Source organism: Schistocerca nitens, chromosome 12 (assembly GCF_023898315.1).
Source record: "Schistocerca nitens isolate TAMUIC-IGC-003100 chromosome 12, iqSchNite1.1, whole genome shotgun sequence".
In the NCBI taxonomy this organism is placed as follows: Eukaryota; Metazoa; Arthropoda; class Insecta; order Orthoptera; family Acrididae; genus Schistocerca; species Schistocerca nitens.
This window is the reverse complement of record NC_064625.1, coordinates 164,092,097-164,118,795: the sequence shown is the minus strand read 5'-3', so window position 1 is coordinate 164,118,795 and position 26,699 is coordinate 164,092,097.

The window sequence follows — 26,699 nt, the reverse complement described above, 5'->3', positions numbered from 1 at the left end:
GGGGGGGGGCGGCGAGGGGAAGGGGAAGACGACAAGTTGATTTTCTACGGGTATGTACTCAGGTTTATAGTATTTTAAAGATTGTTGGTCCAAGTTCATATAAGAACGTAGCATTTTATTTCGAAGGTGTAGTTTATCTTCGTTTTCTCACAGCAGGGTGATCGCATTACAAGGCTGCAATTTTATTTGCCCTTCAAGTGGGCTTTTGGCGGAAATGACACACCACCAGCAGTATGATGACGACGAGTGGGTGGGGGGGGGGGGGGGGAAGGGGAAGAGGACAAGTTGTATTTCTGCGGGTATGTACTCAGGCTTTATAGTATTTTAAACATTGTTCGTCCAGTTTCATATAAGAACGCAGCATTTTATTTCGAAGGTGTAGTTTATCTTTGTTTTCTCACAGCAGGGTGATCGCGTTACAAGGCTGCAATTATTATTTGCCCATCAAGTGGGCTTGTGGTGGAAATGACACACCACCAGCAGCATGATGTCCACGAGAGGGGGGGGGGCGGGGGGCGGGGGAAGGGGAAGAGGAAGAGGACAATTTGTCTTTCTACGGGTATGTACTCAGGCTTTATAGTATTTTAAAGATTGTTCGTCCAAGTTCATATAAGAACGTAGCATTTTATTTCAAAGGTGTAGTTTTCCTTTGTTTTCTCACAGCAGGGTGATCGCATTACAAGGCTGCAATTTTTATTTGCCCATCAAGTGGGCTTTTGGTGGAAATGACACACCACCAGCAGCATTATGTCCACAATAGGGGGGGGGGGGGGGGGGAAAGGGTAAGAGGACAAGTTGTTTTTCTACGGGTATGTACACAAGCTTTATAGTATTTTAAAGATTGTTCGTTCAAGTTCGTATAAGAACGTAGCATTTTATTTCCAAGTTGTAGAAAATCTTTGTTTTCTCACAGCAGGGTGATCGCATAACAAGGCTGCAATTTTTATTTGCCCATCAAGTGAGCGTTTGTTGGAAATGACACACCACCAGCAGCATGATGTCCACAATAGGGGGGGGGGGGGGGGGGGAATGGTAAGAGGACAAGTTTTTTTTCTACGGGTATGTACTCAGGCTTTATAGTATTTTAAAGATTGTTCGTTCAAGTTCATATAAGAACGTGGCATTTTATTTCCACGGTGTAGTAAATATTTGTTTTCTCACAGCAGGGTGATCGCATTACAAGGCTGCTATTTTCATTTGCCCATCAAGTGGACTTTTTGGTGGAAATGACACACCACCAGCAGCATGATGTCCACAATAGGGGGGGGGGGGGGGGGAAAGGGTAAGAGGACAAGTTGTTTTTCTACGGGTATGTACTCAGGCTTTATAGTATTTTAAAGATTGTTCGTTGACGTTCATATAAGAACGTAGCATTTTATTTCCAAGGTGTAGTAAATCTTTGTTTTCTCACAGCAGGGTGATCGCATTACAAGCCTGCAATTTTTATTTGCCTATCAAGTGGGCTTTTGGTGGAAATGACACACCACCAGCAGCATGATGTCCACGAGAGGGGGGGGAGGGGGAAGGGTAAGAGGACATGTTGTTTTTCTACGGGTATGTACTCAGGCTTTATAGTATTTTAAAGATTGTCCGTTCAAGTTCGTATAAGAACGTAGCATTTTATTTCCAAGGTGTAGAAAATCTTTGTTTTCTCACAGCAGGGTGATCGCATTACAAGGCTGCAATTTTTATTTGCCCATCAAGTGGGCTTTTGGTGGAAATGACACACCACCAGCAGCATGAAGTCCACAATAGGGGGGGGGGGGGGGGGGGGGGGGGGGGGAAAGGTTAGAGGACAAGTTGTTTTTCTACGGGTATGTACTTAGGCTTTATAGTATTTTAAAGATTGTTCGTTCAAGTTCGTTTAAGAACGTAGCATTTTATTTCCACGGTGTAGTAAATCTTTGTTTTCTCACAGCAGGGTGATCGTATTTCAAGGCTGCTATTTTCATTTGCCCATCAAGTGGACTTTTGGTGGAAATGACACACCACCAGCAGCATGATGTCCACGAGAGGGGGCGGGGCGAGAAGAAGGGAAAGAGTACAAGTTGTTTTTCTACGGGTATGTACTCAGGCTTTATAGTATTTTAAAGATTGTTCGTTCGAGTTCATATAAGAACGCAGCATTTTATTTCCAAGGTGTAGTAAATCTTTGTTTTCTCACAGCAGGGTGATCGCATTACAAGGCTGCAATGATTATTTGCCCATCAAGTGGGCTTTTGGTGGTAATGACACACCACCAGCAGCATGATGTCCACTAGAGGGGTGGGGGGCGGGGGGAAGGGGATGAGGACAAGTTGTTTTTCTACGGGTATGTACTCAGGCTTTATTGTATTTTAAAGATTTTTCGTTCAAGTTCATATAAGAATGTAGCATTTTATTTCCAAGGTGTAGTAAATCTTTGTTTTCTCACAGCAGGGTGGTCGCATTACAATGCTGCAATTTTCATTTGCCCATCAAGTGGGCTTTTGGTGGAAATGACACACCACCAGCAGCATGATGTCCACGAGAGTCGGCGGCGCGAGGGGAAGGGGAAGAGGACAAGTTGTTTTTCTACGGGTATGTACTCAGGCTTTATAGTATTTTAAAGATTGTTCGTTCAAGTTCATATAAGAACGTAGCATTTTATTTCGAAGGTGTAGTTTATCTTTGTTTTCTCACAGCAGGGTGATTGCATTACAAGGCTGCAATTTTTATTTGCCCATGAAGTGGTGGAAATGACACACCACCAGCAGCATGATGTCCACGAGAGGGGGGGGGGGGGGCGGGGTAAGGGGAAGAGGACAAGTTGTTTTTCTACGGGTATGTACTCAGGCTTTATAGTATATTAAAGATTGTTCGTTCAAGTTCATATAAGAACGTAGCATTTTATTTCTAAGGTGTAGTAAATCTTTGTTTTCTCACGGCTGGGTGATCGCATTACAAGGTTGCATTTTTATTTGCCCAACAAGTGGGCCTTTGGTGGAAATGACACACCACCGCCAGCATGATGTCCATAAGGTTGGTGGGGGGGAAGTGGAAGAGGACAAGTTGTTATTCTACTGGTATGTTATCAGGCATTATAGTGTTTTAAAGGGTGTTCGTTCAAGTTCATATAAGAATGTAGCATTTTATTTCCAAGATGTGGTAAATCTTTGTTTTCTCACGGCAGGGTGATTGCATTACAAGGCTGCAATTTTTATCTGCCCAACAACTGTCCCTTTGGTGGAAATGACACAATATCACCAGCATGATGTCCAAAGGTGGGGTGAGGGGGGGGGAGTGGAAGAGGACAAGTTGTAATTCTACTGGTTTGTACTCAAGCATTATAGTGTTTTAAAGATTGTTCGTTCAAGTTCATATAAGAATGTAGCATTTTATTTCCAATGTGTGGTAAATTTTAGTCTTGTCACGGCAGGGTGATCGCATTACAAGGCTGCAATTTTTATTTGCCCAACAACTGTCCCTTTGGTGGAAATGACACAATATCACCAGCATGATGTCCAAAGGTTGGGTGAGGGGGGGGAGTGGAAGAGGACAAGTTGTAATTCTACTGGTTTGTACTCAAGCATTATAGTGTTTTAAAGATTGTTCGTTCAAGTTCATATAAGAATGTAGCATTTTAATTCCAAGGTGCGGTAAATCTTTGTTTTCTCATGGCAGGGTGATCGCATTACAAGGCTGCAATTTTTATTTGCCCATCAAGTGAGCCTTTGGTGGAAATGACACACGACCGCCAGCATGATGTCCATAAGGTTGGTGGGGGGGAAGTGGAAGAGGACAAGTTGTTATTCTACTGGTATGTACGCAGGCGTTATTGTGTTTTAAATATTGTTCGTTCAACTTCATATAAGAATGTAGCATTTTATTTCCAAGATGTGGTAAATCTTTGTTTTCTCACGGCAGGGTGATTGCATTACAAGGTTGAATTTTAATTTGCCCAACAATTGGGCATTTGGTGGAAATGACACACCATCACCAGCATGATGTCCATAGGAGGGTGGGGATTGGAAAAGGACAAGTTGTAATTCTACTGGTATGTACTCAGCCATTATAGTTTTTTAAAGATAGTTCATTCAAATTCATGTAAGAATGTAGCATTTTATTTCCAAGGTGTGGTAAATCTTTTGTTTTCTCATGGCAGGGTGATTGCATTACAAGGCTGCAATTTTTATGTGCCCATCAAGTGGGCCTTTGGTGGAGATAACACACCACCACAAGCATGATGTCCATAAGAGAGGGGGGGGGGGGGGGGGGGGAAGCGGAAGAGGACAAGTTGTTATTCTATTGGTATGTACTCAGGCATTATAGTGTTTTAAAGGTTGTTCGTTCAATATCATATAAGAATGTAGCATTTTATTTCCAATGTGTGGTAAATCTTTGTTTTCTCACGGCAGGTTGATCGCATTTCAAGGCTGCAATTTTTATTTGCCCATCAAGTGTGCCTTTGGTGGAAATGACACACCACCACCAGCATGATGTTCATAGGGGGGGGGGGGGGAGGGGGGATGGATTGGAAGAGGACAAGTTGTACATCTACTGGTATGTACTCAGGCGATATAGTGTTTTAAAGATTGTTCGTTCAAGTTCGTATAAGAATGTAGCATTTTATTTCCAAGGTGAGGTAAATCTTTGTTTTCTCACGGCTGGGTGATCGCATTACAAGGTACAATTTTTATTTGCCCAACAAGTGGGCCTTTGGTGGAAATGACACACCATCACCAGCATGATGTTCGTGGGGGGAGGGGGGGGGATGGATTGGAAGAGGACAAGTTGTACATCTACTGGTATGTACTCAGGCGATATAGTGTTTTAAAGATTGTTCGTTCAAGTTCGTATAAGAATGTAGCATTTTATTTCCAAGGTGTGGTAAATTTTAGTCTTGTCACGGCAGGGTGATCGCATTACAAGGCTGCAATTTTTATTTGCCAATCAAGTGGGCCTTTGGTGGAAATGGCACACCATCACCAGCATGATGTTCAGGGGGGGGGGGATGGATTGGAAGAGGACAAGTTGTACATCTACTGGTATGTACTCAGGCGATATAGTGTTTTAAAGATTGTTCGTTCAAGTTCGTATAAGGATGTAGCATTTTATTTCCAAGGTGTGCTAAATTTTAGTCTTGTCACGGCAGGGTGATCGCATTACAAGGTACAATTTTTATTTGCCCATCAAGTGGGCCTTTGGTGGAGATGACACACCACCACCAGCATGATGTCCATAAGATGGGTGGGGGGGAAGTGGAAGAGGACAAGTTGTCACTCTACTGGTTTGTACTCAGGCATTATAGTGTTTTAAAGACAGTTCGTTCAAGTTCATATAAGAATGTAGCATTTTATTTCCAAGGTGTGGTAAATCTTTGTTTTCTCATGGCAGGTTGATCGAATTACAAGGTTGCAATTTTTATTTGCCCAACAAGTGGGCATTTGGTGGAGATAACACACCACCACAAGCATGATGTCCATAAGAGTGTGTGTGGGGAGGGGGGGGGGGAACTGGAAGAGGACAAGTTGTTACTCTACTAGTATGTACTCAGGCATTATAGTGTTTTAAAGATTGTTCGTTCAATATCATATAAGAATGTAGCATTTTATTTCCAAGGTGTGGTAAATCTTTGTTTTCTCATGGCAGATTGTTCCCATTACAAGGCTGCAATTTTTATTTGCCCATCAAGTGGGCATTTGGTGGAAATAACACACCACCACCAGCATGATGTCCATAAGGTGGGTGGAGGGGAAGTGGAAGAGGACAAGTTGTTATTCTACTGGTATGTTATCAGGCTTTGTAGTGTTTTAAAGATTGTCCGTTCAAGTTCTTATAAGAATGTAGCATATTATATCCAAGGTGTGGTAAATCTTTGTTTTCTCATGGCAGATTGTTCCCATTACAAGGCTGCAATTTTTATTTGCCCATCAAGTGGGCCTTTGGTGGAAATGACACACCACCAATAGCATGATGTCCATAAGGTGGGTGGGGGGGAAGTGGAAGAGGACAAGTTGTTATTCTACTGGTATGTTATCAGGCTTTGTAGTTTTTTAAAGATTGTTCGTTCAAGTTCATATAAGAATGTAGCATATTATTTCCAAGGTGTGGTAAATCTTTGTTTTCTCATGGCAGATTGTTCCCATTACAAGGCTGCAATTTTTATTTGCCCATCAAGTGGGCATTTGGTGGAAATGACACACCACCACCAGCATGATGTCCATAAGGTGGGTGGGGGGGAAGTGGAAGAGGACAAGTTGTTATTCTACTGGTATGTTATCAGGCTTTGTAGTTTTTTAAAGATTGTTCGTTCAAGTTCATATAAGAATGTAGCATATTATTTCCAAGGTGTGGTAAATCTTTGTTTTCTCATGGCAGATTGTTCCCATTACAAGGCTGCAATTTTTATTTGCCCATCAAGTGGGCCTTTGGTGGAAATGACACACCACCACCAGCATGATGTCCATAAGGTGGGTGGGGGGGAAGTGGAAGAGGACAAGTTGTTATTCTACTGGTATGTTATCAGGCTTTGTAGTTTTTTAAAGATTGTTCGTTCAAGTTCATATAAGAATGTAGCATATTATTTCCAAGGTGTGGTAAATCTTTGTTTTCTCATGGCAGATTGTTCCCATTACAAGGCTGCAATTTTTATTTGCCCATCAAGTGGGCATTTGGTGGAAATAACACACCACCACCAGCATGATGTCCATAAGAGGGGGGGGGGGGGGGGGGGAGTGTGAGAGGACAAGTTGTTATTCTACTGGTATGTACTCAGGCTTTGTAGTGTTTTAAAGATTGTTCGTTCAAGTTCATATAAGAATGTAGCATATTATTTCCAAGGTGTGGTAAATCTTTGTTTTCTCATGGCAGATTGTTCCCATTACAAGGCTGCAATTTTTATTTGCCCATCAAGTGGGCCTTTGGTGGAAATGACACACCACCACCAGCATGATGTCCATAAGGTGGGTGGGGGGGAAGTGGAAGAGGACAAGTTGTTATTCTACTGGTATGTTATCAGGCTTTGTAGTGTTTTAAAGATTGTTCGTTCAAGTTCATATAAGAATGTAGCATATTATTTCCAAGGTGTGGTAAATCTTTGTTTTCTCATGGCAGATTGTTCCCATTACAAGGCTGCAATTTTTATTTGCCCATCAAGTGGGCCTTTGGTGGAAATGACACACCACCACCAGCATGATGTCCATAAGGTGGGTGGGGGGGAAGTGGAAGAGGACAGGTTGTTATTCTACTGGTATGTTATCAGGCTTTGTAGTTTTTTAAAGATTGTTCGTTCAAGTTCATATAAGAATGTAGCATATTATTTCCAAGGTGTGGTAAATCTTTGTTTTCTCATGGCAGATTGTTCCCATTACAAGGCTGCAATTTTTATTTGCCCATCAAGTGGGCATTTGGTGGAAATAACACACCACCACCAGCATGATGTCCATAAGAGGGGGGGGGGGGGGGGGAGTGTGAGAGGACAAGTTGTTATTCTACTGGTATGTACTCAGGCTTTGTAGTGTTTTAAAGATTGTTCGTTCAAGTTCATATAAGAATGTAGCATTTTATTTCCAAGGTGTGGTAAATCTTTGTTTTCTCATGGCAGATTGTTCCCATTACAAGGCTGCAATTTTTATTTGCCCATCAAGTGGGCATTTGGTGGAAATAACACACCACCACCAGCATGATGTCCATAAGGTGGGTGGAGGGGAAGTGGAAGAGGACAAGTTGTTATTCTACTGGTATGTTATCAGGCTTTGTAGTGTTTTAAACATTGTTCGTTCAAGTTCATATAAGAATGTAGCATATTATTTCCAAGGTGTGGTAAATCTTTGTTTTCTCATGGCAGATTGTTCCCATTACAAGGCTGCAATTTTTATTTGCCCATCAAGTGGGCATTTGGTGGAAATAACACACCACCACCAGCATGATGTCCATAAGAGGGGGGGGGGGGGGGGGAGTGTGAGAGGACAAGTTGTTATTCTACTGGTATGTACTCAGGCTTTGTAGTGTTTTAAAGATTGTTCGTTCAAGTTCATATAAGAATGTAGCATATTATTTCCAAGGTGTGGTAAATCTTTGTTTTCTCATGGCAGATTGTTCCCATTACAAGGCTGCAATTTTTATTTGCCCATCAAGTGGGCATTTGGTGGAAATAACACACCACCACCAGCATGATGTCCATAAGGTGGGTGGAGGGGAAGTGGAAGAGGACAAGTTGTTATTCTACTGGTATGTACTCAGGCTTTGTAGTGTTTTAAAGATTGTTCGTTCAAGTTCATATAAGAATGTAGCATTTTATTTCCAAGGTGTGGTAAATCTTTGTTTTCTCATGGCAGATTGTTCCCATTACAAGGCTGCAATTTTTATTTGCCCATCAAGTGGGCATTTGGTGGAAATAACACACCACCACCAGCATGATGTCCATAAGGTGGGTGGAGGGGAAGTGGAAGAGGACAAGTTGTTATTCTACTGGTATGTTATCAGGCTTTGTAGTGTTTTAAAGATTGTTCGTTCAAGTTCATATAAGAATGTAGCATTTTATTTCCAAGGTGTGGTAAATCTTTGTTTTCTCATGGCAGATTGTTCCCATTACAAGGCTGCAATTTTTATTTGCCCATCAAGTGGGCATTTGGTGGAAATGACACACCACCACCAGCATGATGTCCATAAGGTGGGTGGGGGGGAAGTGGAAGAGGACAAGTTGTTATTCTACTGGTATGTTATCAGGCTTTGTAGTTTTTTAAAGATTGTTCGTTCAAGTTCATATAAGAATGTAGCATATTATTTCCAGGGTGTGGTAAATCTTTGTTTTCTCATGGCAGATTGTTCCCATTACAAGGCTGCAATTTTTATTTGCCCATCAAGTGGGCCTTTGGTGGAAATGACACACCACCACCAGCATGATGTCCATAAGGTGGGTGGGGGGGAAGTGGAAGAGGACAAGTTGTTATTCTACTGGTATGTTATCAGGCTTTGTAGTGTTTTAAAGATTGTTCGTTCAAGTTCATATAAGAATGTAGCATATTATTTCCAAGGTGTGGTAAATCTTTGTTTTCTCATGGCAGATTGTTCCCATTACAAGGCTGCAATTTTTATTTGCCCATCAAGTGGGCATTTGGTGGAAATAACACACCACCACCAGCATGATGTCCATAAGGTGGGTGGGGGGGAAGTGGAAGAGGACAAGTTGTTATTCTACTGGTATGTTATCAGGCTTTGTAGTGTTTTAAAGATTGTTCGTTCAAGTTCATATAAGAATGTAGCATTTTATTTCCAAGGTGTGGTAAATCTTTGTTTTCTCATGGCAGATTGTTCCCATTACAAGGCTGCAATTTTTATTTGCCCATCAAGTGGGCATTTGGTGGAAATAACACACCACCACCAGCATGATGTCCATAAGAGGGGGGGGGGGGGGGAGTGTGAGAGGACAAGTTGTTATTCTACTGGTATGTACTCAGGCTTTGTAGTGTTTTAAAGATTGTTCGTTCAAGTTCATATAAGAATGTAGCATATTATTTCCAAGGTGTGGTAAATCTTTGTTTTCTCATGGCAGATTGTTCCCATTACAAGGCTGCAATTTTTATTTGCCCATCAAGTGGGCATTTGGTGGAAATAACACACCACCACCAGCATGATGTCCATAAGGTGGGTGGAGGGGAAGTGGAAGAGGACAAGTTGTTATTCTACTGGTATGTACTCAGGCTTTGTAGTGTTTTAAAGATTGTTCGTTCAAGTTCATATAAGAATGTAGCATTTTATTTCCAAGGTGTGGTAAATCTTTGTTTTCTCATGGCAGATTGTTCCCATTACAAGGCTGCAATTTTTATTTGCCCATCAAGTGGGCATTTGGTGGAAATAACACACCACCACCAGCATGATGTCCATAAGAGGGGGGGGGGGGGGGGGGAGTGTGAGAGGACAAGTTGTTATTCTACTGGTATGTACTCAGGCTTTGTAGTGTTTTAAAGATTGTTCGTTCAAGTTCATATAAGAATGTAGCATTTTATTTCCAAGGTGTGGTAAATCTTTGTTTTCTCATGGCAGATTGTTCCCATTACAAGGCTGCAATTTTTATTTGCCCATCAAGTGGGCCTTTGGTGGAAATGACACACCACCACCAGCATGATGTCCATAAGGTGGGTGGGGGGGAAGTGGAAGAGGACAAGTTGTTATTCTACTGGTATGTTATCAGGCTTTGTAGTTTTTTAAAGATTGTTCGTTCAAGTTCATATAAGAATGTAGCATATTATTTCCAAGGTGTGGTAAATCTTTGTTTTCTCATGGCAGATTGTTCCCATTACAAGGCTGCAATTTTTATTTGCCCATCAAGTGGGCCTTTGGTGGAAATGACACACCACCACCAGCATGATGTCCATAAGGTGGGTGGGGGGGAAGTGGAAGAGGACAAGTTGTTATTCTACTGGTATGTTATCAGGCTTTGTAGTGTTTTAAAGATTGTTCGTTCAAGTTCATATAAGAATGTAGCATTTTATTTCCAAGGTGTGGTAAATCTTTGTTTTCTCATGGCAGATTGTTCCCATTACAAGGCTGCAATTTTTATTTGCCCATCAAGTGGGCATTTGGTGGAAATGACACACCACCACCAGCATGATGTCCATAAGGTGGGTGGGGGGGAAGTGGAAGAGGACAAGTTGTTATTCTACTGGTATGTTATCAGGCTTTGTAGTTTTTTAAAGATTGTTCGTTCAAGTTCATATAAGAATGTAGCATATTATTTCCAAGGTGTGGTAAATCTTTGTTTTCTCATGGCAGATTGTTCCCATTACAAGGCTGCAATTTTTATTTGCCCATCAAGTGGGCCTTTGGTGGAAATGACACACCACCACCAGCATGATGTCCATAAGGTGGGTGGGGGGGAAGTGGAAGAGGACAAGTTGTTATTCTACTGGTATGTTATCAGGCTTTGTAGTGTTTTAAAGATTGTTCGTTCAAGTTCATATAAGAATGTAGCATATTATTTCCAAGGTGTGGTAAATCTTTGTTTTCTCATGGCAGATTGTTCCCATTACAAGGCTGCAATTTTTATTTGCCCATCAAGTGGGCCTTTGGTGGAAATGACACACCACCACCAGCATGATGTCCATAAGGTGGGTGGGGGGGAAGTGGAAGAGGACAAGTTGTTATTCTACTGGTATGTTATCAGGCTTTGTAGTGTTTTAAAGATTGTTCGTTCAAGTTCATATAAGAATGTAGCATATTATTTCCAAGGTGTGGTAAATCTTTGTTTTCTCATGGCAGATTGTTCCCATTACAAGGCTGCAATTTTTATTTGCCCATCAAGTGGGCATTTGGTGGAAATAACACACCACCACCAGCATGATGTCCATAAGGTGGGTGGGGGGGAAGTGGAAGAGGACAAGTTGTTATTCTACTGGTATGTTATCAGGCTTTGTAGTGTTTTAAAGATTGTTCGTTCAAGTTCATATAAGAATGTAGCATTTTATTTCCAAGGTGTGGTAAATCTTTGTTTCCTCATGGCAGATTGTTCCCATTACAAGGCTGCAATTTTTATTTGCCCATCAAGTGGGCATTTGGTGGAAATAACACACCACCACCAGCATGATGTCCATAAGGTGGGTGGAGGGGAAGTGGAAGAGGACAAGTTGTTATTCTACTGGTATGTTATCAGGCTTTGTAGTGTTTTAAAGATTGTTCGTTCAAGTTCATATAAGAATGTAGCATATTATTTCCAAGGTGTGGTAAATCTTTGTTTTCTCATGGCAGATTGTTCCCATTACAAGGCTGCAATTTTTATTTGCCCATCAAGTGGGCATTTGGTGGAAATAACACACCACCACCAGCATGATGTCCATAAGAGGGGGGGGGGGGGGGGGGAGTGTGAGAGGACAAGTTGTTATTCTACTGGTATGTACTCAGGCTTTGTAGTGTTTTAAAGATTGTTCGTTCAAGTTCATATAAGAATGTAGCATATTATTTCCAAGGTGTGGTAAATCTTTGTTTTCTCATGGCAGATTGTTCCCATTACAAGGCTGCAATTTTTATTTGCCCATCAAGTGGGCATTTGGTGGAAATAACACACCACCACCAGCATGATGTCCATAAGGGGGGGGGGGGGGGGGGGGGAGTGTGAGAGGACAAGTTGTTATTCTACTGGTATGTACTCAGGCTTTGTAGTGTTTTAAAGATTGTTCGTTCAAGTTCATATAAGAATGTAGCATTTTATTTCCAAGGTGTGGTAAATCTTTGTTTTCTCATGGCAGATTGTTCCCATTACAAGGCTGCAATTTTTATTTGCCCATCAAGTGGGCATTTGGTGGAAATAACACACCACCACCAGCATGATGTCCATAAGGTGGGTGGAGGGGAAGTGGAAGAGGACAAGTTGTTATTCTACTGGTATGTTATCAGGCTTTGTAGTGTTTTAAAGATTGTTCGTTCAAGTTCATATAAGAATGTAGCATATTATTTCCAAGGTGTGGTAAATCTTTGTTTCCTCATGGCAGATTGTTCCCATTACAAGGCTGCAATTTTTATTTGCCCATCAAGTGGGCATTTGGTGGAAATAACACACCACCACCAGCATGATGTCCATAAGGTGGGTGGAGGGGAAGTGGAAGAGGACAAGTTGTTATTCTACTGGTATGTTATCAGGCTTTGTAGTGTTTTAAAGATTGTTCGTTCAAGTTCATATAAGAATGTAGCATATTATTTCCAAGGTGTGGTAAATCTTTGTTTTCTCATGGCAGATTGTTCCCATTACAAGGCTGCAATTTTTATTTGCCCATCAAGTGGGCATTTGGTGGAAATAACACACCACCACCAGCATGATGTCCATAAGGTGGGTGGAGGGGAAGTGGAAGAGGACAAGTTGTTATTCTACTGGTATGTTATCAGGCTTTGTAGTGTTTTAAAGATTGTTCGTTCAAGTTCATATAAGAATGTAGCATATTATTTCCAAGGTGTGGTAAATCTTTGTTTCCTCATGGCAGATTGTTCCCATTACAAGGCTGCAATTTTTATTTGCCCATCAAGTGGGCATTTGGTGGAAATAACACACCACCACCAGCATGATGTCCATAAGAGGGGGGGGGGGGGGAGTGTGAGAGGACAAGTTGTTATTCTACTGGTATGTACTCAGGCTTTGTAGTGTTTTAAAGATTGTTCGTTCAAGTTCATATAAGAATGTAGCATTTTATTTCCAAGGTGTGGTAAATCTTTGTTTTCTCATGGCAGATTGTTCCCATTACAAGGCTGCAATTTTTATTTGCCCATCAAGTGGGCATTTGGTGGAAATAACACACCACCACCAGCATGATGTCCATAAGGTGGGTGGAGTGGAAGTGGAAGAGGACAAGTTGTTATTCTACTGGTATGTTATCAGGCTTTGTAGTGTTTTAAAGATTGTTCGTTCAAGTTCATATAAGAATGTAGCATATTATTTCCAAGGTGTGGTAAATCTTTGTTTTCTCATGGCAGATTGTTCCCATTACAAGGCTGCAATTTTTATTTGCCCATCAAGTGGGCCTTTGGTGGAAATGACACACCACCACCAGCATGATGTCCATAAGGTGGGTGGGGGGGAAGTGGAAGAGGACAAGTTGTTATTCTACTGGTATGTTATCAGGCTTTGTAGTGTTTTAAAGATTGTTCGTTCAAGTTCATATAAGAATGTAGCATATTATTTCCAAGGTGTGGTAAATCTTTGTTTTCTCATGGCAGATTGTTCCCATTACAAGGCTGCAATTTTTATTTGCCCATCAAGTGGGCCTTTGGTGGAAATGACACACCACCACCAGCATGATGTCCATAAGGTGGGTGGGGGGGAAGTGGAAGAGGACAAGTTGTTATTCTACTGGTATGTTATCAGGCTTTGTAGTGTTTTAAAGATTGTTCGTTCAAGTTCATATAAGAATGTAGCATATTATTTCCAAGGTGTGGTAAATCTTTGTTTTCTCATGGCAGATTGTTCCCATTACAAGGCTGCAATTTTTATTTGCCCATCAAGTGGGCATTTGGTGGAAATAACACACCACCACCAGCATGATGTCCATAAGGTGGGTGGGGGGGAAGTGGAAGAGGACAAGTTGTTATTCTACTGGTATGTTATCAGGCTTTGTAGTGTTTTAAAGATTGTTCGTTCAAGTTCATATAAGAATGTAGCATTTTATTTCCAAGGTGTGGTAAATCTTTGTTTCCTCATGGCAGATTGTTCCCATTACAAGGCTGCAATTTTTATTTGCCCATCAAGTGGGCATTTGGTGGAAATAACACACCACCACCAGCATGATGTCCATAAGAGGGGGGGGGGGGGGGGGAGTGTGAGAGGACAAGTTGTTATTCTACTGGTATGTACTCAGGCTTTGTAGTGTTTTAAAGATTGTTCGTTCAAGTTCATATAAGAATGTAGCATTTTATTTCCAAGGTGTGGTAAATCTTTGTTTTCTCATGGCAGATTGTTCCCATTACAAGGCTGCAATTTTTATTTGCCCATCAAGTGGGCATTTGGTGGAAATAACACACCACCACCAGCATGATGTCCATAAGGTGGGTGGAGGGGAAGTGGAAGAGGACAAGTTGTTATTCTACTGGTATGTTATCAGGCTTTGTAGTGTTTTAAAGATTGTTCGTTCAAGTTCATATAAGAATGTAGCATATTATTTCCAAGGTGTGGTAAATCTTTGTTTTCTCATGGCAGATTGTTCCCATTACAAGGCTGCAATTTTTATTTGCCCAACAAGTGGGCCTTTGGTGGAAATGACACACCACCACCAGCATGATGTACATAAGGTGGGTGGGGGGGAAGTGGAAGAGGACAAGTTGTTATTCTACTGGTATGTTATCAGGCTTTGTAGTGTTTTAAAGATTGTTCGTTCAAGTTCATATAAGAATGTAGCATATTATTTCCAAGGTGTGGTAAATCTTTGTTTTCTCATGGCAGATTGTTCCCATTACAAGGCTGCAATTTTTATTTGCCCATCAAGTGGGCCTTTGGTGGAAATGACACACCACCACCAGCATGATGTCCATAAGGTGGGTGGGGGGGAAGTGGAAGAGGACAAGTTGTTATTCTACTGGTATGTTATCAGGCTTTGTAGTGTTTTAAAGATTGTTCGTTCAAGTTCATATAAGAATGTAGCATATTATTTCCAAGGTGTGGTAAATCTTTGTTTTCTCATGGCAGATTGTTCCCATTACAAGGCTGCAATTTTTATTTGCCCATCAAGTGGGCCTTTGGTGGAAATGACACACCACCACCAGCATGATGTCCATAAGGTGGGTGGGGGGGAAGTGGAAGAGGACAAGTTGTTATTCTACTGGTATGTTATCAGGCTTTGTAGTGTTTTAAAGATTGTTCGTTCAAGTTCATATAAGAATGTAGCATATTATTTCCAAGGTGTGGTAAATCTTTGTTTTCTCATGGCAGATTGTTCCCATTACAAGGCTGCAATTTTTATTTGCCCATCAAGTGGGCCTTTGGTGGAAATGACACACCACCACCAGCATGATGTCCATAAGGTGGGTGGGGGGGAAGTGGAAGAGGACAAGTTGTTATTCTACTGGTATGTTATCAGGCTTTGTAGTGTTTTAAAGATTGTTCGTTCAAGTTCATATAAGAATGTAGCATATTATTTCCAAGGTGTGGTAAATCTTTGTTTTCTCATGGCAGATTGTTCCCATTACAAGGCTGCAATTTTTATTTGCCCATCAAGTGGGCATTTGGTGGAAATAACACACCACCACCAGCATGATGTCCATAAGGTGGGTGGAGGGGAAGTGGAAGAGGACAAGTTGTTATTCTACTGGTATGTTATCAGGCTTTGTAGTGTTTTAAAGATTGTTCGTTCAAGTTCATATAAGAATGTAGCATATTATTTCCAAGGTGTGGTAAATCTTTGTTTTCTCATGGCAGATTGTTCCCATTACAAGGCTGCAATTTTTATTTGCCTATCAAGTGGGCATTTGGTGGAAATAACACACCACCACCAGCATGATGTCCATAAGGTGGGTGGAGGGGAAGTGGAAGAGGACAAGTTGTTATTCTACTGGTATGTTATCAGGCTTTGTAGTGTTTTAAAGATTGTTCGTTCAAGTTCATATAAGAATGTAGCATATTATTTCCAAGGTGTGGTAAATCTTTGTTTTCTCATGGCAGATTGTTCCCATTACAAGGCTGCAATTTTTATTTGCCCATCAAGTGGGCCTTTGGTGGAAATGACACACCACCACCAGCATGATGTCCATAAGGTGGGTGGGGGGGAAGTGGAAGAGGACAAGTTGTTATTCTGCTGGTATGTTATCAGGCTTTGTAGTGTTTTAAAGATTGTTCGTTCAAGTTCATATAAGAATGTAGCATATTATTTCCAAGGTGTGGTAAATCTTTGTTTTCTCATGGCAGATTGTTCCCATTACAAGGCTGCAATTTTTATTTGCCCATCAAGTGGGCCTTTGGTGGAAATGACACACCACCACCAGCATGATGTCCATAAGGTGGGTGGGGGGGAAGTGGAAGAGGACAAGTTGTTATTCTACTGGTATGTTATCAGGCTTTGTAGTGTTTTAAACATTGTTCGTTCAAGTTCATATAAGAATGTAGCATATTATTTCCAAGGTGTGGTAAATCTTTGTTTTCTCATGGCAGATTGTTCCCATTACAAGGCTGCAATTTTTATTTGCCCATCAAGTGGGCCTTTGGTGGAAATGACACACCACCACCAGCATGATGTCCATAAGGTGGGTGGGGGGGAAGTGGAAGAGGACAAGTTGTTATTCTACTGGTATGTTATCAGGCTTTGTAGTGTTTTAAAGATTGTTCGTTCAAGTTCATATAAGAATGTAGCATATTATTTCCAAGGTGTGGTAAATCTTTGTTTTCTCATGGCAGATTGTTCCCATTACAAGGCTGCAATTTTTATTTGCCCATCAAGTGGGCCTTTGGTGGAAATGACACACCACCACCAGCATGATGTCCATAAGGTGGGTGGGGGGGAAGTGGAAGAGGACAAGTTGTTATTCTACTGGTATGTTATCAGGCTTTGTAGTGTTTTAAAGATTGTTCGTTCAAGTTCATATAAGAATGTAGCATATTATTTCCAAGGTGTGGTAAATCTTTGTTTTCTCATGGCAGATTGTTCCCATTACAAGGCTGCAATTTTTATTTGCCCATCAAGTGGGCCTTTGGTGGAAATGACACACCACCACCAGCATGATGTCCATAAGGTGGATGGGGGGGAAGTGGAAGAGGACAAGTTGTTATTCTACTGGTATGTTATCAGGCTTTGTAGTGTTTTAAAGATTGTTCGTTCAAGTTCATATAAGAATGTAGCATATTATTTCCAAGGTGTGGTAAATCTTTGTTTTCTCATGGCAGATTGTTCCCATTACAAGGCTGCAATTTTTATTTGCCCATCAAGTGGGCCTTTGGTGGAAATGACACACCACCACCAGCATGATGTCCATAAGGTGGGTGGGGGGGAAGTGGAAGAGGACAAGTTGTTATTCTACTGGTATGTTATCAGGCTTTGTAGTGTTTTAAAGATTGTTCGTTCAAGTTCATATAAGAATGTAGCATATTATTTCCAAGGTGTGGTACATCTTTGTTTTCTCATGGCAGATTGTTCCCATTACAAGGCTGCAATTTTTATTTGCCCATCAAGTGGGCATTTGGTGGAAATAACACACCACCACCACCATGATGTCCATAAGAGGGGGGGGGGGGGGAGTGTGAGAGGACAAGTTGTTATTCTACTGGTATGTACTCAGGCATTATAGTGTTTTAAAGATATTTCGTTCAAGTTCATATAAGAATGTAGCATTTTATTTCCAAGGTGTGGTAAATCTTTGTTTTCTCATGGCAGATTGTTCCCATTACAAGGCTGCAATTTTTATTTGCCCATCAAGGGGGCATTTGGTGGAAATAACACACCACCACCAGCATGATGTCCATAAGAGGGGGGGGGGGGGGGAGTGTGAGAGGACAAGTTGTTATTCTACTGGTATGTACTCAGGCTTTGTAGTGTTTTAAAGATTGTTCGTTCAAGTTCATATAAGAATGTAGCATTTTATTTCCAAGGTGTGGTAAATCTTTGTTTTCTCATGGCAGATTGTTCCCATTACAAGGCTGCAATTTTTATTTGCCCATCAAGTGGGCATTTGGTGGAAATAACACACCACCACCAGCATGATGTCCATAAGGTGGGTGGAGGGGAAGTGGAAGAGAACAAGTTGTTATTCTACTGGTATGTTATCAGGCTTTGTAGTGTTTTAAAGATTGTTCGTTCAAGTTCATATAAGAATGTAGCATATTATTTCCAAGGTGTGGTAAATCTTTGTTTTCTCATGGCAGATTGTTCCCATTACAAGGCTGCAATTTTTATTTGCCCATCAAGTGGGCCTTTGGTGGAAATGACACACCACCACCAGCATGATGTCCATAAGGTGGGTGGGGGGGAAGTGGAAGAGGACAAGTTGTTATTCTACTGGTATGTTATCAGGCTTTGTTGTGTTTTAAAGATTGTTCGTTCAAGTTCATATAAGAATGTAGCATATTATTTCCAAGGTGTGGTAAATCTTTGTTTTCTCATGGCAGATTGTTCCCATTACAAGGCTGCAATTTTTATTTGCCCATCAAGTGGGCATTTGGTGGAAATAACACACCACCACCAGCATGATGTCCATAAGATGGGTGGGGGGGAAGTGGAAGAGGACAAGTTGTCACTCTACTGGTTTGTACTCAGGCATTATAGTCTTTTAAAGACAGTTCGTTCAAGTTCATATAAGAATGTAGCATTTTATTTCCAAGGTGTGGTAAATCTTTGTTTTCTCATGGCAGGTTGATCGAATTACAAGGTTGCAATTTTTATTTCCCCAACAAGTGGGCATTTGGTGGAGATAACACACCACCACAAGCATGATGTCCATAAGAGTGTGTGTTGGGAGGGGGGGGGGGAACTGGAAGAGGACAAGTTGTTACTCTACTAGTATGTACTCAGGCATTATAGTGTTTTAAAGATTGTTCGTTCAATATCATATAAGAATGTAGCATTTTATTTCCAAGGTGTGGTAAATCTTTGTTTTCTCATGGCAGATTGTTCCCATTACAAGGCTGCAATTTTTATTTGCCCATCAAGTGGGCCTTTGGTGGAAATGACACACCACCACCAGCATGATGTCCATAAGGTGGGTGGAGGGGAAGTGGAAGAGGACAAGTTGTTATTCTACTGGTATGTTATCAGGCTTTGTAGTGTTTTAAAGATTGTTCGTTCAAGTTCATATAAGAATGTGGCATTTTATTTCCAAGGTGTAGTAAATTTTTGTTTTCTAACGGCAGGTTGATCGAATTACAAGGCTGCAATTTTTATTTCCCCATCAAGTGGGCATTTGGTGGAAATAACACACCACCACCAGCATGATGTCCATAAGAGGGGGGGGGGGGGGGGAGTGTGAGAGGACAAGTTGTTATTCTACTGGTATGTACTCAGGCATTATAGTGTTTTAAAGATATTTCGTTCAAGTTCATATAAGAATGTAGCATTTTATTTCCAAGGTGTGGTAAATCTTTGTTTTCTCATGGCAGATTGTTCCCATTACAAGGCTGCAATTTTTATTTGCCCATCAAGTGGGCCTTTGGTGGAAATGGCACACCATCACCAGCATGATGTTCAGGGGGGGGGGGGGGGGGGATGGATTGGAAGAGGACAAGTTGTACATCTACTGGTATGTACTCAGGCGATATAGTGTTTTAAAGATTGTTCGTTCAAGTTCGTGTAAGAATGTAGCATTTTATTTCCAAGGTGAGGTAAATCTTTGTTTTCAATTGAAGAAATGACACATCACCGCCAGCATGATGTCCATAAGGTTGGTGGGGGGGAAGTGGAAGAGGACAAGTTGTTATTCTACTGGTATGTACTCAGGTATTATAGTGTTTTAAAGATATTTCGTTCAAGTTCATATAAGAATGTAGCATTTTATTTCCAAGGTGTGGTAATTCTTTGTTTTCTCATGGCAGATTGTTCCCATTACAAGGCTGCAATTTTTATTTGCCCATGAAGTGGGCCTTTGGTGGAAATGACACACCACCACCAGCATGATGTCCATAAGATGGGTGGGGAGGAAGTGGAAGAGGACAAGTTGTCACTCTACTGGTTTGTACTCAGGCATTATAGTGTTTTAAAGACAGTTCGTTCAAGTTCATATAAGAATGTAGCATTTTATTTCCAAGGTGTGGTAAATCTTTGTTTTCTCATGACAGATTGTTCCCATTACAAGGCTGCAATTTTTATTTGCCCATGAAGTTGGCCTTTGGTGGAAATGACACACCACCACCAGCATGATGTCCATAAGATGGGTGGGGGGGAAGTGGAAGAGGACAAGTTGTCACTCTACTGGTTTGTACTCAGGCATTATAGTGTTTTAAAGACAGTTCGTTCAAGTTCATATAAGAATGTAGCATTTTATTTCCAAGGTGTGGTAAATCTTTGTTTTCTCATGGCAGATTGTTCCCATTACAAGGCTGCAATTTTTATTTGCCCATCAAGTGGGCATTTGGTGGAAATAACACACCACCACCAGCATGATGTCCATAAGAGGGGGGGGGGGGGGGGGGGGAGTGTGAGAGGACAAGTTGTTATTCTACTGGTATGTACTCAGGCATTATAGTGTTTCAAAGATATTTCGTTCAAGTTCATATAAGAATGTAGCATTTTATTTCCAAGGTGTGGTAAATCTTTGTTTTCTCATGGCAGATTGTTCCCATTACAAGGCTGCAATTTTTATTTGCCCATCAAGTGGGCCTTTGGTGGAAATGGCACACCATCACCAGCATGATGTTCAGGGGGGGGGGGGGGGATGGATTGGAAGAGGACAAGTTGTACATCTACTGGTATGTACTCAGGCGATATAGTGTTTTAAAGATTGTTCGTTCAAGTTCGTGTAAGAATGTAGCATTTTATTTCCAAGGTGAGGTAAATCTTTGTTTTCAATTGAAGAAATGACACACCACCGCCAGCATGATGTCCATAAGGTTGGTGGGGGGGAAGTGGAAGAGGACAAGTTGTTATTCTACTGGTATGTACTCAGGTATTATAGTGTTTTAAAGATATTTCGTTCAAGTTCATATAAGAATGTAGCATTTTATTTCCAAGGTGTGGTAATTCTTTGTTTTCTCACGACAGGTTGATCGAATTACAAGGCTGCAATTTTTATTTGCCCATCAAGTGGGCCTTTGGTGGAAATAACACACCACCACCAGCATGATGTCCATAAGATGGGTGGAGGGGAAGTGGAAGAGGACAAGTTGTTATTCTACTGGTATGTTATCAGGCTTTGTAGTGTTTTAAAGATTGTTCGTTCAAGTTCATATAAGAATGTAGCATATTATTTCCAAGGTGTAGTAAATCTTTGTTTTCTCATGGCAGATTGTTCCCATTACAAGGCTGCAATTTTTATTTGCCCATCAAGTGGGCATTTGGTGGAAATAACACACCACCACCAGCATGATGTCCATAAGGTGGGTGGAGGGGAAGTGGAAGAGGACAAGTTGTTATTCTACTGGTATGTTATCAGGCTTTGTAGTGTTTTAAAGATTGTTCGTTCAAGTTCATATAAGAATGTAGCATATTATTTCCAAGGTGTAGTAAATCTTTGTTTTCTCATGGCAGATTGTTCCCATTACAAGGCTGCAATTTTTATTTGCCCATCAAGTGGGCATTTGGTGGAAATAACACACCACCACCAGCATGATGTCCATAAGGTGGGTGGAGGGGAAGTGGAAGAGGACAAGTTGTTATTCTACTGGTATGTTATCAGGCTTTGTAGTGTTTTAAAGATTGTTCGTTCAAGTTCATATAAGAATGTAGCATATTATTTCCAAGGTGTGGTAAATCTTTGTTTTCTCATGGCAGATTGTTCCCATTACAAGGCTGCAATTTTTATTTGCCCATCAAGTGGGCCTTTGGTGGAAATGACACACCACCACCAGCATGATGTCCATAAGATGGGTGGAGGGGAAGTGGAAGAGGACAAGTTGTTATTCTACTGGTATGTTATCAGGCTTTGTAGTGTTTTAAAGATTGTTCGTTCAAGTTCATATAAGAATGTAGCATATTATTTCCAAGGTGTGGTAAATCTTTGTTTTCTCATGGCAGATTGTTCCCATTACAAGGCTGCAATTTTTATTTGCCCATCAAGTGGGCATTTGGTGGAAATAACACCCCACCACCAGCATGATGTCCATAAGAGGGGGGGGGGGGGGGGGAGTGTGAGAGGACAAGTTGTTATTCTACTGGTATGTACTCAGGCATTATAGTGTTTTAAAGATATTTCGTTCAAGTTCATATAAGAATGTAGCATTTTATTTCCAAGGTGTGGTAAATCTTTGTTTTCTCATGGCAGATTGTTCCCATTACAAGGCTGCAATTTTTATTTGCCCATCAAGGGGGCATTTTGTGGAAATAACACACCACCACCAGCATGATGTCCATAAGAGGGGGGGGGGGGGAGTGTGAGAGGACAAGTTGTTATTCTACTGGTATGTACTCAGGCTTTGTAGTGTTTTAAAGCTTGTTCGTTCAAGTTCATATAAGAATGTAGCATTTTATTTCCAAGGTGTGGTAAATCTTTGTTTTCTCATGGCAGATTGTTCCCATTACAAGGCTGCAATTTTTATTTGCCCATCAAGTGGGCATTTGGTGGAAATAACACACCACCACCAGCATGATGTCCATAAGAGGGGGGGGGGGGGGGGAGTGTGAGAGGACAAGTTGTTATTCTACTGGTATGTACTCAGGCATTATAGTGTTTTAAAGATATTTCGTTCAAGTTCATATAAGAATGTAGCATTTTATTTCCAAGGTGTGGTAAATCTTTGTTTTCTCATGGCAGATTGTTCCCATTACAAGGCTGCAATTTTTATTTGCCCATCAAGTGGGCCTTTGGTGGAAATGGCACACCATCACCAGCATGATGTTCAGGGGGGGGGGGGGGTTGTATTGGAAGAGGACAAGTTGTACATCTACTGGTATGTACTCAGGCGATATAGTGTTTTAAAGATTGTTCGTTCAAGTTCGTGTAAGAATGTAGCATTTTATTTCCAAGGTGAGGTAAATCTTTGTTTTCTCACGACAGGTTGATCGAATTACAAGGCTGCAATTTTTATTTGCCCATGAAGTGGGCCTTTGGTGGAAATGACACACCACCACCAGCATGATGTCCATAAGATGGGTGGGGGGGAAGTGGAAGAGGACAAGTTGTCACTCTACTGGTTTGTACTCAGGCATTATAGTGTTTTAAAGACAGTTCGTTCAAGTTCATATAAGAATGTAGCATTTTATTTCCAAGGTGTGGTAAATCTTTGTTTTCTCATGGCAGGTTGATCGAATTACAAGGTTGCAATTTTTATTTCCCCAACAAGTGGGCATTTGGTGGAGATAACACACCACCACAAGCATGATGTCCATAAGAGTGTGTGTTGGGAGGGGGGGGGGGGGGGGGAACTGGAAGAGGACAAGTTGTTACTCTACTAGTATGTACTCAGGCATTATAGTGTTTTAAAGATTGTTCGTTCAATATCATATAAGAATGTAGCATTTTATTTCCAAGGTGTGGTAAATCTTTGTTTTCTCATGGCAGATTGTTCCCATTACAAGGCTGCAATTTTTATTTGCCCATCAAGTGGGCCTTTGGTGGAAATGACACACCACCACCAGCATGATGTCCATAAGGTGGGTGGAGGGGAAGTGGAAGAGGACAAGTTGTTATTCTACTGGTATGTTATCAGGCTTTGTAGTGTTTTAAAGATTGTTCGTTCAAGTTCATATAAGAATGTGGCATTTTATTTCCAAGGTGTAGTAAATTTTTGTTTTCTAACGGCAGGTTGATCGAATTACAAGGCTGCAATTTTTATTTCCCCATCAAGTGGGCATTTGGTGGAAATAACACACCACCACCAGCATGATGTCCATAAGAGGGGGGGGGGGGGGGGGGGAGTGTGAGAGGACAAGTTGTTATTCTACTGGTATGTACTCAGGCATTATAGTGTTTTAAAGATATTTCGTTCAAGTTCATATAAGAATGTAGCATTTTATTTCCAAGGTGTGGTAAATCTTTGTTTTCTCATGGCAGATTGTTCCCATTACAAGGCTGCAATTTTTATTTGCCCATCAAGTGGGCCTTTGGTGGAAATGGCACACCATCACCAGCATAATGTTCAGGGGGGGGGGGGGATGGATTGGAAGAGGACAAGTTGTACATCTACTGGTATGTACTCAGGCGATATAGTGTTTTAAAGATTGTTCGTTCAAGTTCGTGTAAGAATGTAGCATTTTATTTCCAAGGTGAGGTAAATCTTTGTTTTCAATTGAAGAAATGACACATCACCGCCAGCATGATGTCCATAAGGTTGGTGGGGGGGAAGTGGAAGAGGACAAGTTGTTATTCTACTGGTATGTACTCAGGTATTATAGTGTTTTAAAGATATTTCGTTCAAGTTCATATAAGAATGTAGCATTTTATTTCCAAGGTGTGGTAATTCTTTGTTTTCTCATGGCAGATTGTTCCCATTACAAGGCTGCAATTTTTATTTGCCCATGAAGTGGGCCTTTGATGGAAATGACACACCACCACCAGCATGATGTCCATAAGATGGGTGGGGGGGAAGTGGAAGAGGACAAGTTGTCACTCTACTGGTTTGTACTCAGGCATTATAGTGTTTTAAAGACAGTTCGTTCAAGTTCATATAAGAATGTAGCATTTTATTTCCAAGGTGTGGTAAATCTTTGTTTTCTCATGGCAGATTGTTCCCATTACAAGGCTGCAATTTTTATTTGCCCATCAAGTGGGCCTTTGGTGGAAATGACACACCACCACCAGCATGATGTCCATAAGATGGGTGGGGGGGAAGTGGAAGAGGACAAGTTGTCACTCTACTGGTTTGTACTCAGGCATTATAGTGTTTTAAAGACAGTTCGTTCAAGTTCATATAAGAATGTAGCATTTTATTTCCAAGGTGTGGTAAATCTTTGTTTTCTCATGGCAGATTGTTCCCATTACAAGGCTGCAATTTTTATTTGCCCATCAAGTGGGCATTTGGTGGAAATAACACACCACCACCAGCATGATGTCCATAAGAGGGGGGGGGGGGGGGGGGAGTGTGAGAGGACAAGTTGTTATTCTACTGGTATGTACTCAGGCATTATAGTGTTTTAAAGATATTTCGTTCAAGTTCATATAAGAATGTAGCATTTTATTTCCAAGGTGAGGTAAATCTTTGTTTTCTCATGGCAGATTGTTCCCATTACAAGGCTGCAATTTTTATTTGCCCATCAAGTGGGCCTTTGGTGGAAATGGCACACCATCACCAGCATGATGTTCAGGGGGGGGGGGGGGGATGGATTGGAAGAGGACAAGTTGTACATCTACTGGTATGTACTCAGGCGATATAGTGTTTTAAAGATTGTTCGTTCAAGTTCGTGTAAGAATGTAGCATTTTATTTCCAAGGTGATGTAAATCTTTGTTTTCAATTGAAGAAATGACACACCACCGCCAGCATGATGTCCATAAGGTTGGTGGGGGGGAAGTGGAAGAGGACAATTTGTTATTCTACTGGTATGTACTCAGGTATTATAGTGTTTTAAAGATATTTCGTTCAAGTTCATATAAGAATGTAGCATTTTATTTCCAAGGTGTGGTAATTCTTTGTTTTCTCACGACAGGTTGATCGAATTACAAGGCTGCAATTTTTATTTGCCCATCAAGTGGGCCTTTGGTGGAAATAACACACCACCACCAGCATGATGTCCATAAGATGGGTGGAGGGGAAGTGGAAGAGGACAAGTTGTTATTCTACTGGTATGTTATCAGGCTTTGTAGTGTTTTAAAGATTGTTCGTTCAAGTTCATATAAGAATGTAGCATATTATTTCCAAGGTGTAGTAAATCTTTGTTTTCTCATGGCAGATTGTTCCCATTACAAGGCTGCAATTTTTATTTGCCCATCAAGTGGGCATTTGGTGGAAATAACACACCACCACCAGCATGATGTCCATAAGGTGGGTGGAGGGGAAGTGGAAGAGGACAAGTTGTTATTCTACTGGTATGTTATCAGGCTTTGTAGTGTTTTAAAAGTTGTTCGTTCAAGTTCATATAAGAATGTAGCATATTATTTCCAAGGTGTGGTAAATCTTTGTTTTCTCATGGCAGATTGTTCCCATTACAAGGCTGCAATTTTTATTTGCCCATCAAGTGGGCCTTTGGTGGAAATGACACACCACCACCAGCATGATGTCCATAAGATGGGTGGAGGGGAAGTGGAAGAGGACAAGTTGTTATTCTACTGGTATGTTATCAGGCTTTGTAGTGTTTTAAAGATTGTTCGTTCAAGTTCATATAAGAATGTAGCATATTATTTCCAAGGTGTAGTAAATCTTTGTTTTCTCATGGCAGATTGTTCCCATTACAAGGCTGCAATTTTTATTTGCCCATCAAGTGGGCCTTTGGTGGAAATGACACACCACCACCAGCATGATGTCCATAAGGTGGGTGGGGGGGAAGTGGAAGAGGACAAGTTGTTATTCTACTGGTATGTTATCAGGCTTTGTAGTGTTTTAAAGATTGTTCGTTCAAGTTCATATAAGAATGTAGCATATTATTTCCAAGGTGTAGTAAATCTTTGTTTTCTCATGGCAGATTGTTCCCATTACAAGGCTGCAATTTTTATTTGCCCATCAAGTGGGCCTTTGGTGGAAATGACACACCACCACCAG